Source organism: Schistocerca cancellata, chromosome 3 (assembly GCF_023864275.1).
Source record: "Schistocerca cancellata isolate TAMUIC-IGC-003103 chromosome 3, iqSchCanc2.1, whole genome shotgun sequence".
Classification (NCBI taxonomy): Eukaryota; Metazoa; Arthropoda; class Insecta; order Orthoptera; family Acrididae; genus Schistocerca; species Schistocerca cancellata.
Genome location: NC_064628.1, coordinates 171,089,049 through 171,099,710, shown reverse-complemented (window position 1 = coordinate 171,099,710; position 10,662 = coordinate 171,089,049).

The window sequence follows — 10,662 nt, the reverse complement described above, 5'->3', positions numbered from 1 at the left end:
ATGTATTCCAAGAAAACTTAACTTTCTTCTCTAACAGAGAACTACATCTGCACACACAAGTCACCTAAATTCTGTAAATAACGGGGAGGGGGGCAATGAGCTCTGACACCACATTCAATCATATCCTAGATATGTTCAGTCAGGTTTAGATCTAGTGAGTTGGGGGACCAGCACATCAATTGGAACTTGGTTCTGTATTCCTCAAACCACTCCATCACACCCTTGGCCTTGTGACATTATCTTGTTGAAAACTGCCACTGCCATTGGGAAACATAAACATCATGAAGGGGTGCATGTGGTCTGCAACCAGTGTATGATGCTCCTTGGCCATCATAGTTCCTTGCACGAGCTCCACTGGACCCATGGATGCCTACATGAATATTCCCCTGAGCATAATGAAGTTAACGTCAGCTTTTCTCTGTCCCGCAGTACAGATGTCAAGGAGCTGTTCCCCTGGAAGACAATGGTCCTCCCACTGGCATGATGAAGAATGTGCTGGGATTAATCATACCATGCAACACTTTGTCAGTGCATGAACATCCATTGCTGTTGGTCAGGTGCCTATTTCAGCTGTAGTTGCTGATGTCATGGTGTTAACATTGGCAGATGCATGGATCATCAGCTATGAAGGCCCATCGTTAGCAATGTTCAGCTCTCTGTGAGTTCAGAAACATTTGTGCCCTGCCCAACATTAATGTCTGATGTTAGTTCTGCCACAGTTTACCATCTGTCTTGTTTTACCAGTCTGCCCAGCCTACTATGTCCAACAACTGTAATGAGCAGCGGTTGCACAATCTTATGTCATCTGGGCATGGTTTCACTTTGGTTTCGCCACATGTTGAAGACACTCATCACAGCACTCCTCAAATACCCAACAAGTCTGCCCAGCCTACAATGTCCAACATCTGTAATGCTGAACGTAATACAAATGTGTAAAAATAAATGTGCACCGGTGCTCCCGAACTCATTTGAATGAACATGATTTGAATCAGATTGGTTCTTAAAAAACAGTGCTCATAGCACGAACGTTATAACAAACTTTTCTAGCTGATGTATGGAGCCAAAATTAATTACGCACGAGTTGCGAAGAATATTGTTTCAGGTAACATACATCAGTGTTGTGCACGGCTTATATTCGGTGGTTTTAATGATCATTTTGCTGAAGATAACTGTTTCCATCATAATCCATAGTTGTATAGAATCCGTTGTATGAACTGTGATTTAGTGACACTTACACAACTTACAGACAACACTTTAACACAACGTTAACTGGGAGTTCTTTAGAAACTTGATCAAATCTTTAGCCGGAAGAAAAATTATTTAGTAATTACTCAAAGTAATAAAATAAGATTATCATTTCCATTTACAAATTAGTTAAATACCAAACCACTGAATAACCCAGTGAACGCCACAAACCATTGGCAGTAATGTTGTGTTTTCCTGCTATTAGGTTCTTGAATCACATGCACAGTGTGAATGCAATACAAACAGAATTTCAGATTCTTCATTCCCATAAGACATTCCAGTTTGCCGACACAGTTTTTGTACCAACTTTTCCAATGAGGCATCACTGAACACTGTAGGTCAGCCAGAGCATTAAACACTCATTTATACTACCAGTTTTTTTCTGAAATGAGAGACTAGGCACAAAATTATTGATTATTAGGTGCCTTTGTTTCAGGAAAAGCTATGCTAATCTTCCTGACTTGCAAGAATGAAACACCTTCAGCCTGAGAAAAATTCATGTCTGCAATGACTCCAAAGGGTAGGAAATTGCTTGGATACCATGTGCTATGCTTTTCTCACAAGGTCATCTGTCACCAACATAAACATTCCTGCTGGGAAGAAACTCAATTTCCCACCATAGCACAGGGTGTACATAAAGTCTGGGAACACTTTCAATTATTTATTGCACAAGAACCAAACATTGTACAGATATCATACATATGTCATTTTGAAGAGAGACCCTGAAAGTTTTTTTTTTTCATGTATACCACCACAGCGTAGTTTGGTAATTTGCCGATAGTCAGCGCAAGTCACAAACATGGCAAGCTCAGGTGCGGAGTGAGCTTTCAGTGTGTTGGAGTTCAACAGAAACAAATGTGCTACAGCTGTCCAATGGATGTTTAGAACCAAGTATGGTAAGAAGCCACCAACAAGTAAGGCCATTTACCACAGGCACAACAAATTTGTCGCAACGGATTTTTGTCGAACTCCAACACACAGAAAGCTCGCTCCACACCTGAACTCGCCATGTTTGCGACTAGTGCTGACTATCAGCAGATTACCAAACTATACTGTGGCGATATACATGAAAAAACTTTCAGGGTTTCTCTTCAAAATGACATACATATGATATCTGTACAATTTTTGGTTCTTGTGCAATAAATAATTGAAAGTGTTTCCAAACTTTATGTACACCCCGTCTTTTTTTTTTTTTTTTTTTTTTTTTTTTTTTTTTTTTTTTATTAAAATTTAGGGATGCTTAACTTCTGGCTGTAGAGAATTTCTGGATATTCTGTGTTCTTAGCTAAACTCCAGTGTTTTCTAGAACAGCTTCAGGAAGAAGGAGAGAAAAAATTGTGATCGCAGTAGATTTAAATTTAAATGTGTTACTTGAAAGCAGTGAATCCGCCAAATTTCACAGTTTAATTTAGAACTCTGGTTTCCATTGAAGTTTTCTGAAGGTACAAGAGAAAACAGTGGATCAGTGACCTGTATTAATAATATTATAACTTACGTTTCTAGATGCAAACAGGTACTGCTTCAACCTTGGTATTTCAGATCATTCAGCCTTGTTTATCAAGCTCCCAAAAACAGATAAACTAAAACTTCCATGAATGTATGCAAAAAGGAATTTCAGCAAAAGTAATATTGATTTTGACCACAGTAAAATGTCGTAAGGTGGCACACAGACCACTGCATTTCAAGCACCAGAAACTATGACAAATTTTTAAACTGTTTTGTGGATATATCAAGGAATCTGCTCCTCCCAGAACTTGGAAAAAGAGAATAAGCAGTAAACTTAAGTGGAATACACTGGAAAAAAATATATTAAGGCCAGAAAGAGACAGCTCACACATCTACAATCAGACATAAATCCAAATTTTGTTATGTATGTTAAATGCTATAAAGCTGTGCTCAAGAAACTTGTATTACAAATGGCAAATAACATGGTCTTCCTCTGTAGTGTTTCAAGAATTTCTGCATATATTCTAGAACCACTCGGCCTTCCACCATCTCAAACACATGATATTTTAGATGTGAGTGTGAGAAAGGAACTCTACTGATTGCGCGTCATCTCTCTGTGTGCAGATTGAAATCAGTTGTGACCAAAAGGATGACGCAGAGGTTGAACGGCAGTGGCAAATACTTGTCAGTTGGTCCATGGAAGTCGTAATGAATGCACACGGCAGCACCAAGGAACTTCTGTGTTATTCTGTGCTGTTTTGTAACTGTGACTATTGTTACTGACCAAAGAACATTTTAGTTGAGAAGACTTTTAAGAAACTCTGAATTTGGATTTGCTAGAGGCAAGACATGTGTATAATTCCTATATAATAGAGTCATGGTTAGCAACCAACTCTGCTGTAAATGTGACTTAATTGCTTCTAATGTGAGACAACACGGGTGACTTACAAGACGTAAATTGTTTATGTAAGAAGTGTGAATTTTGTTCTTTGTGGAAGTTCAAACATACTGATAGTTGTTGAAAAGTATTCTGTGACTAACTCATTCTTTCACAAAGAGAGAGAGAGTCTTGAAGGTTCCTGTGACTAGCATCATTCTTCGGACAAGAAGTTTGTAGGGATTCCAGAAGCCGGCTATCCAGAGAAGAAGATTGGCTGCGCATTCCCAAGTAAGTCAACTCGTTTAAGAGAAGTGGGGAGTTTGCACATACACTTCACACACTCTTAATCATCAAAAACATTAGACCTCCAACATAACAATAAGACAAAAGCAGTGTGTCAGTTGTCCAGTCAGAATCAGGAACCAAAGTTGAAAGTCAAGAGAATGTGAAAATGATGTAGTAGACCCTGTCCAGATTTCCAACCGTTTCAATGAATTTTTCTTAAATGTAGGAAGATGAGACATGTATATGGCTGCCTATAAGGACATGAAAAATTTCACAAGCTCAGAAAACAACCATAACAGATATTCTAAACAGTTTGGAAAAAAAAATCACTCAAAGAGTTGTAGAAAATGAAATATTTGCTTTTAAAAAATTAAACCTCATATGAGTGGGATGAAATACCTACATCTGTAATCAAGAGTGGTGTAACATGATTTCAAAACCACTGTTGATTATTATACACCAATCCTTTGAGCAGGGATGCTTTCAAAATTTATTGAAATATGCTGAGATAAAACCATCATTTATAAAGGAATCAACAGAGTATTTGGGAAATTAGTGCTCTATCTGCCTCTTCCAGTTATCTCCATAGTGTTTGAAAAGATTGCAGCAAAACAAATTCAAATTTCATTATTATAAATGATACAAATTTTAAAACCTAGTTTGTACTTCAACAAGAAAAAACTCTATAAATGTCACCAATGAGTTTGCTAAAAACATATGATCTATATTAGATATGGATAAAAAGCTCACAGCAATATCCCACAGATAAAGCATTCAGTTCTATGAACCACATCTTACTGCTCCACAAATTGCAAATATATGGAATCAGGAATACCATTTCACAATGGTTGGACTCTTATTTGACTGTCAGGAAACAAAGAATAATTGTAACTTCAAATTAAAGCAAATATTCCTGAAACTGGAAAACAATTTCAAAAGTAATCCCACAAAGTTTGATACTGATTCCCTATTTGTTCTTTTCTGACATCAATAACCTAGTGGTTTCTATTGATATTCATTCGGTTTTATTTGCTGGTGATACACCAGTTCTCATTGAAAATTATATGCTAGAAAGAAATCCAGAAATTGTCAAAAATACTTTAGAAAAACTAGAATCTGGTTAGTTCCATCAAAATGAACTGAAACTAAATGAACTAAATCCAAAATTATGCAACTTGAAACTAAATCATTAGAATGGAACAAAATAAAAATAATTTGCTTTGCTCAGGATAGCACAGAAGCAAACCATGTAAAGCACTTAGGCCTAAATCTTGACAAAAACTTGGATGACTGATATAGACTACTTAGCAAATAAATTGAAAAGATTGGCATTTACAATTCGTATTTTGTCCTGTGCCATAAACATGGACACCAGAAATGTAGTCTTACTGCTGCTTTGAGTTGGTTATTCATTATGGCATTATCTTCTGGGAAATTAAGAATATATCATGAGGAGTTTAATATTACAACATAAATTAACTGGAAACGTGTGCTGACATACAATAGATATCCTATTGACCACTTTTAAGAAACTCAAAACTACTATACATTCCCTCCGTTTACATATAGGCAGTGTTCATTTTCTTGTACAAAAACTAAAATACACATGACATTATGTTAACAATTATCACTTTGTGTTCATCTGACTGCAACTGGATGAAACAAATCTTTCATTTCATACATGTTTTGCCTTTATTGTTTGAAAGGCATGATTAGAGGAAAATTTTGTAGATGCTGCTCTGCATCTGCTGTTGTTAATCTCATTCACACAGTACTAGGACATGTAGATGTTTTGGAGGTTATTGCCAAGTTTATACAACATTCAAAACATCATGAAGCAAATGGGAGTTAATTTCTTAGTGCTGTGTTAATGAAATTAAGAATGAAAATAATCAGAAGAACAGCTACAAAACTGGAACAAAAACAGATGCAGAGAAGCATCTATGACATTTACAACAGTCAAATAATAAAGGCAAAGTCTATATGGCATAAAAAGTTCTTATAATTCAGCTGTAATTAGATGAACCCAAAGTGACAATTCTTAATGTAATGTCACAGACAACTGTGGATGACAGGACAACAAAAGTTAAATACCTGACACTTTCCATTTTCACCATGATATTACTCACCACAGAGGGAATTTTAATATTCTGACACACCATTAAAATCTCCACAACCAAACACCAGAGTACATGGGACTACAAATTTACAACAAAATTAAAGACAGTAATATATTTAACATTGAAACTCTGCCTGCAACAGGTAAGGAGTGGATTGAGTAGCTCGTTAACTGTTGTTGCCAGTCCAAGCCCAGATAAAGGAGGAGGGTTGGTTTCAGGAAGGGCATCCGGCCAGAAAAAAAACCAAAACAATGATGGATACTTCTCTAAGTGAATGTTCCAGAGTAATAGTCTCCGAATAGGATCTCCAGGGGAGACATTTTGTGTAGAATCCAACAAAAGAAGAGGATGCGAAATAAGAAATGAAGTACAAAATCAGAGTCAGAACTTTAAACATTGGGACATTGAAGGGAAAGAGTTGAGAGATTGTAGACATGGTGTAAAGAAGGCAGGTAAATATCCTGTGCTTACAAGAGACCAGGTGGAAGGTGACAAGGCCAAACTATTGGCAGAAGGATACAAGTTGTTTTATAGCAGTGCTGAAAAAGAGTCCAGAAATGGAGTAGGGATTATTGCAGATAAGATCTTAAGGAAGAAGTCTGTGGAGTGGGTGGAATCAATGACAGAACCATGAGCATAAAACTGACTATCAGAGGAGATGTCATCACAGTTCTAAATGTGGATGCACCCCAGACAGGCTGTTTGGAGGAAGAGATGGACGAATTTTGAAAAATCCTAAATGGAATAACAATGGAAATACCAGACAATGAAAGGGTGATAATTGAGGGAGATTTAAATGGACATGTTGGCGAGAGGAGAAGTGGGGAAGATAGAATTTATGGTGGATGGAGTTATGGAGAAAGGAATGCGGCAGGGCACAAGACTGCAGAATACGCTGTATCTTTTGACCCAATGATTGCCAATACCTATTTCAATCATAGAAGAGAACAACTTATAACATACAGGAGCGGAGACCATAAAAGTCAGTTAGACAATTTGTTGACAAGAAGGAAACACATAAAGGAAATAAAGAATACCAAGGTTGTATACAGGGAAAGTGTGGCTGCACAACACAAACTCATAGTGGCCGATTATGAAATGGGGGTGGGGAAAAGACGTAAATGAATCAAGCGAGGAGAACAAAGAATAAAGTGGTGGAAACTGAAAGAAGAGGTGTTGTGAGAAAAATTCAAGGAAACAGTATTGAGAGAAGTGGCATTACCAGAGAATGCATGGGAACAGTGGAGTTATAATAGCAATCTAATTGCAAACGCTGGAAAAGACAATCTGTGTGTAACAACAGGAAAGGGACCACCAGAAGGTAATGAGGCATGGTTCAGAAAGTGATAAAAATGAAGAAAGATGCAAAAAAACAATGGCACTTAAAGAGGAATACAGGAGGATAGGGAAGCCTACAAGACTACAAAAAAGATGGCCAAAAGAGCAGTGGCAAAAGCAAAGGCTGAGACAATGGAAGAGGCATATGAAGAGCTGGAAAGAAGACAGGACAACAGGCAACTCCTACGGATTGCTAAAGCAAGAGATAAGGTGACCACATAACATCAATGATGCAGATAAAAGATGAATCAGGTGTAGTATTACACGACCTTGAGAAAATCCTGAATAGGTGGTAGGAGTACTTTGAAAGGCTATTGAATGAGGAAAATGTATGAGAGAAGTATGAGGATGGAAATATAAATGAATGAATGACCCAAAGTATAAGTAGGGAAGAAGTCAAACACGCGATGACAAAAATGAAAGATGTGAAGGCCCTAGGGGCAGACCAAATCCCAATAGAAGCATGGAAAAGTCTGGGAGAATAGGGAACTGACATTCTCTGGGATCTAATGCAGAAGATCTGGAAAGGAGAAAGAATGCCGCATGCATGGAGAAGCAGTATACTTGTTCCCGTAGTCCATTGATAGTGACTGGGCCAAATATCTCACAAAATAAGCATCAAATGAAAAAACTACAAAGAACAAAACTCGTCTAGCTTGAAGGGGGAAACCAGATGGCGCTATGGTTGGCCTGCTAGATGGCACTGCCATAGGTCAAACGGAAATCAACTGCATTTTTTAAAATAGGAACCCTCACTTTTTATTACATATTCGTGTAGTATGTAAAGAAATAGGAATGTTTCAGTTGGACGACTTTTTTCACTTTGTGATAGATGGCGCTGTAATAAGTACGTGGTATCACGTAACATTCCACCAGTGCGGACGGTATTTGCTTCATAATACATTACCTGTGTTAAAACAGACGGTTTATCAATTGCGGAAAAGATCGATATCATGTTGATGTATGGCTATTGTGATCAAAATGCCCAACGGGCATGTTCTATGTACGCTGCTCGGTATCCTGGACGACATCATCCAAGTGTCTGGACCATTCGTCAGAGAGTTACATTATTTAAGGAAACAGGAAGTGCTCAGCCACATGTGAAACATCAACCATAACCTGCAACAAATGATAATGCCCAAGTAGATGTTTTAGCTGCTGTCGCAGCTAATCCACACATCAGTAGCAGACAAATTAAGCGAGAATCGGGAATCTCAAAAACGTCAGTGTCAAGAATGCTACATCAACATCGACTGCACCTGTATCATATTTCTATGCACCAGGAATTGCATGGCGAGGACTTTGAATGTCGTGTACAGTTCTGCCACTGGGCACAAGAGAAATTACGGGATGATGACAGAATTTTTGCACACGTGCATAATATGCACTATTGGGCAATGGAAAATCCACGATGGCTGTGACAAGTGGAACATTAGCGACTGTGGTGGGTTAATGTATGATGCGGCATTATGGGAGGAAGGATAATTGGCCCCCATTTTATCAATGGCAATCTAAATGGTGCAATGTATGCTGATTTCCTACGTAATGTTCTACCAATGTTACTACAAGATGTTTCACTGCATGACAGAATGGCGATGTACTTCCAAGATGATGGATGTCTGGCACATAGCTCGTGTGCAGTTGAAGTGGTATTGAATAGCATATTTCATGACAGGTGGATTGGTCATCTAAGCATCATACCGTTGCCCGCACGTTCATCAGATCTGACATCACCGGATTTCTTTCTGTGGGGAAAGTTGAAGGATATATGCTATTGTGATCCACCGACAACGCCTGACAACATGCGTCAGCACATTGCCAGTGCATGTGCGAACATTATGGGAGGCGAACTACTTGCTGTTGAGAGGAATGTCCTTACACTTATTGCCAAATGCATTGAGGTTGATAATGATAAGTTCACAAAGGTACATGTATCACATTGCAACAACCGAAATAAAATGTTAAAATGTACCTACATTCTGTATTTTAATTTAAAAAACCTACCTGTTACCCACTGTTCATCTAAAATTGTGAGCCATATGTTTGTGACTATTACAGCGCCATCTATCACAGAGCAAAAAAAAGTGGTCCAACTAAGACATTCATATTTCTTTATGTACTACATGAATACATAATAAAAAAATGGGGGTTCCTATTTTTAAAAAACGCAGTTGATATCTGTTTAACCTATGGCAGCTCCATCTAGCTTGGCAACCATAGCGCCATCTGGTTTCCCCCTTCAAGCTCGACAAGTTTTGTTCTTTGTAGTATTTTCATTTGACGCTTATTTCATGAGATATTTGTCCCGGTCATGATCAATGGACCACCCTGTATAAGGGGAAAGGGGATAACCAAAACTGTGGCAATTACAGAGGGATAAAACTGATGTCCCACACAATGAAGATCTGGGAAAGGATAACTGAGAAGATATTGTGTCTAGAAACTGAAGTATGTGAAGAATAGTTTGGGTTTATGAGGGGAAGAGGAAAAACCAACACAATATTTGCAGTAAGGCAACTGATGGAGAGGCGCAGAGAAGTATAAGCTGAACTGCATATGGCCTTTATCAATCTTGAAAAGGCATATGACTGAGTGCCAAGAGATATGGAGATGTCTGAGAAGTAAATGCCTGCCAGAAAAATATATCAGGGTGGTAGGAGACATGTATGAAGGTGCAATGACACAAGTCAGGAGCAGTGAAAGTGCAACAAAGGCATTTCCAGTGAGAGTAGGACTACATCAGGGATCTGCTCTCAGCCCATATGTCTTTGACCTTGTCATGGATGTACTAGTCAAAGAGGTGAAAAAGAGGCACCTTGGAGAATGATGTTTGCTGATGATGTTGTAATCTATGAACCCACGCAGGAGGCACTTCAATACAAGCTTGAACAGTGGATAAAATCTCTAGACGAAAGGGGAATGTGAATTAGCAGGGTGAAAACAGGGTATATATGTTCAAAGAATGCAAAAGATCTATATATTAACAAGCAAGGAGAACAACTGAGGCTGGTCAAGAAATTTAAATATCTAGGCTCCTACATGAAAAGTGATGGAGGCATGAAGGCCGAAATACAGCATAGGATAAATAGTGGATGGATGAACTGGAGGAAACTGAGCGGAGTACTGTGTGATAAGAAGGTTAGCTGCAGAATGAAAGGAAACCTTTACAAGTCTGTGGTGAGGCCTGTGGTGCTGCATAGTGCAGAAAATTACAAAATCCCAAGAGAAAAAGATGGAAGTGGCAGAAATGAGAATGTTAAGATGGATGTGTGGGTGACATGAGAGGATAGACTAAGGAATGAGTACATCAGGGGAACAGTAAAAGTGGGGCCCATAGGGAAGTAGATC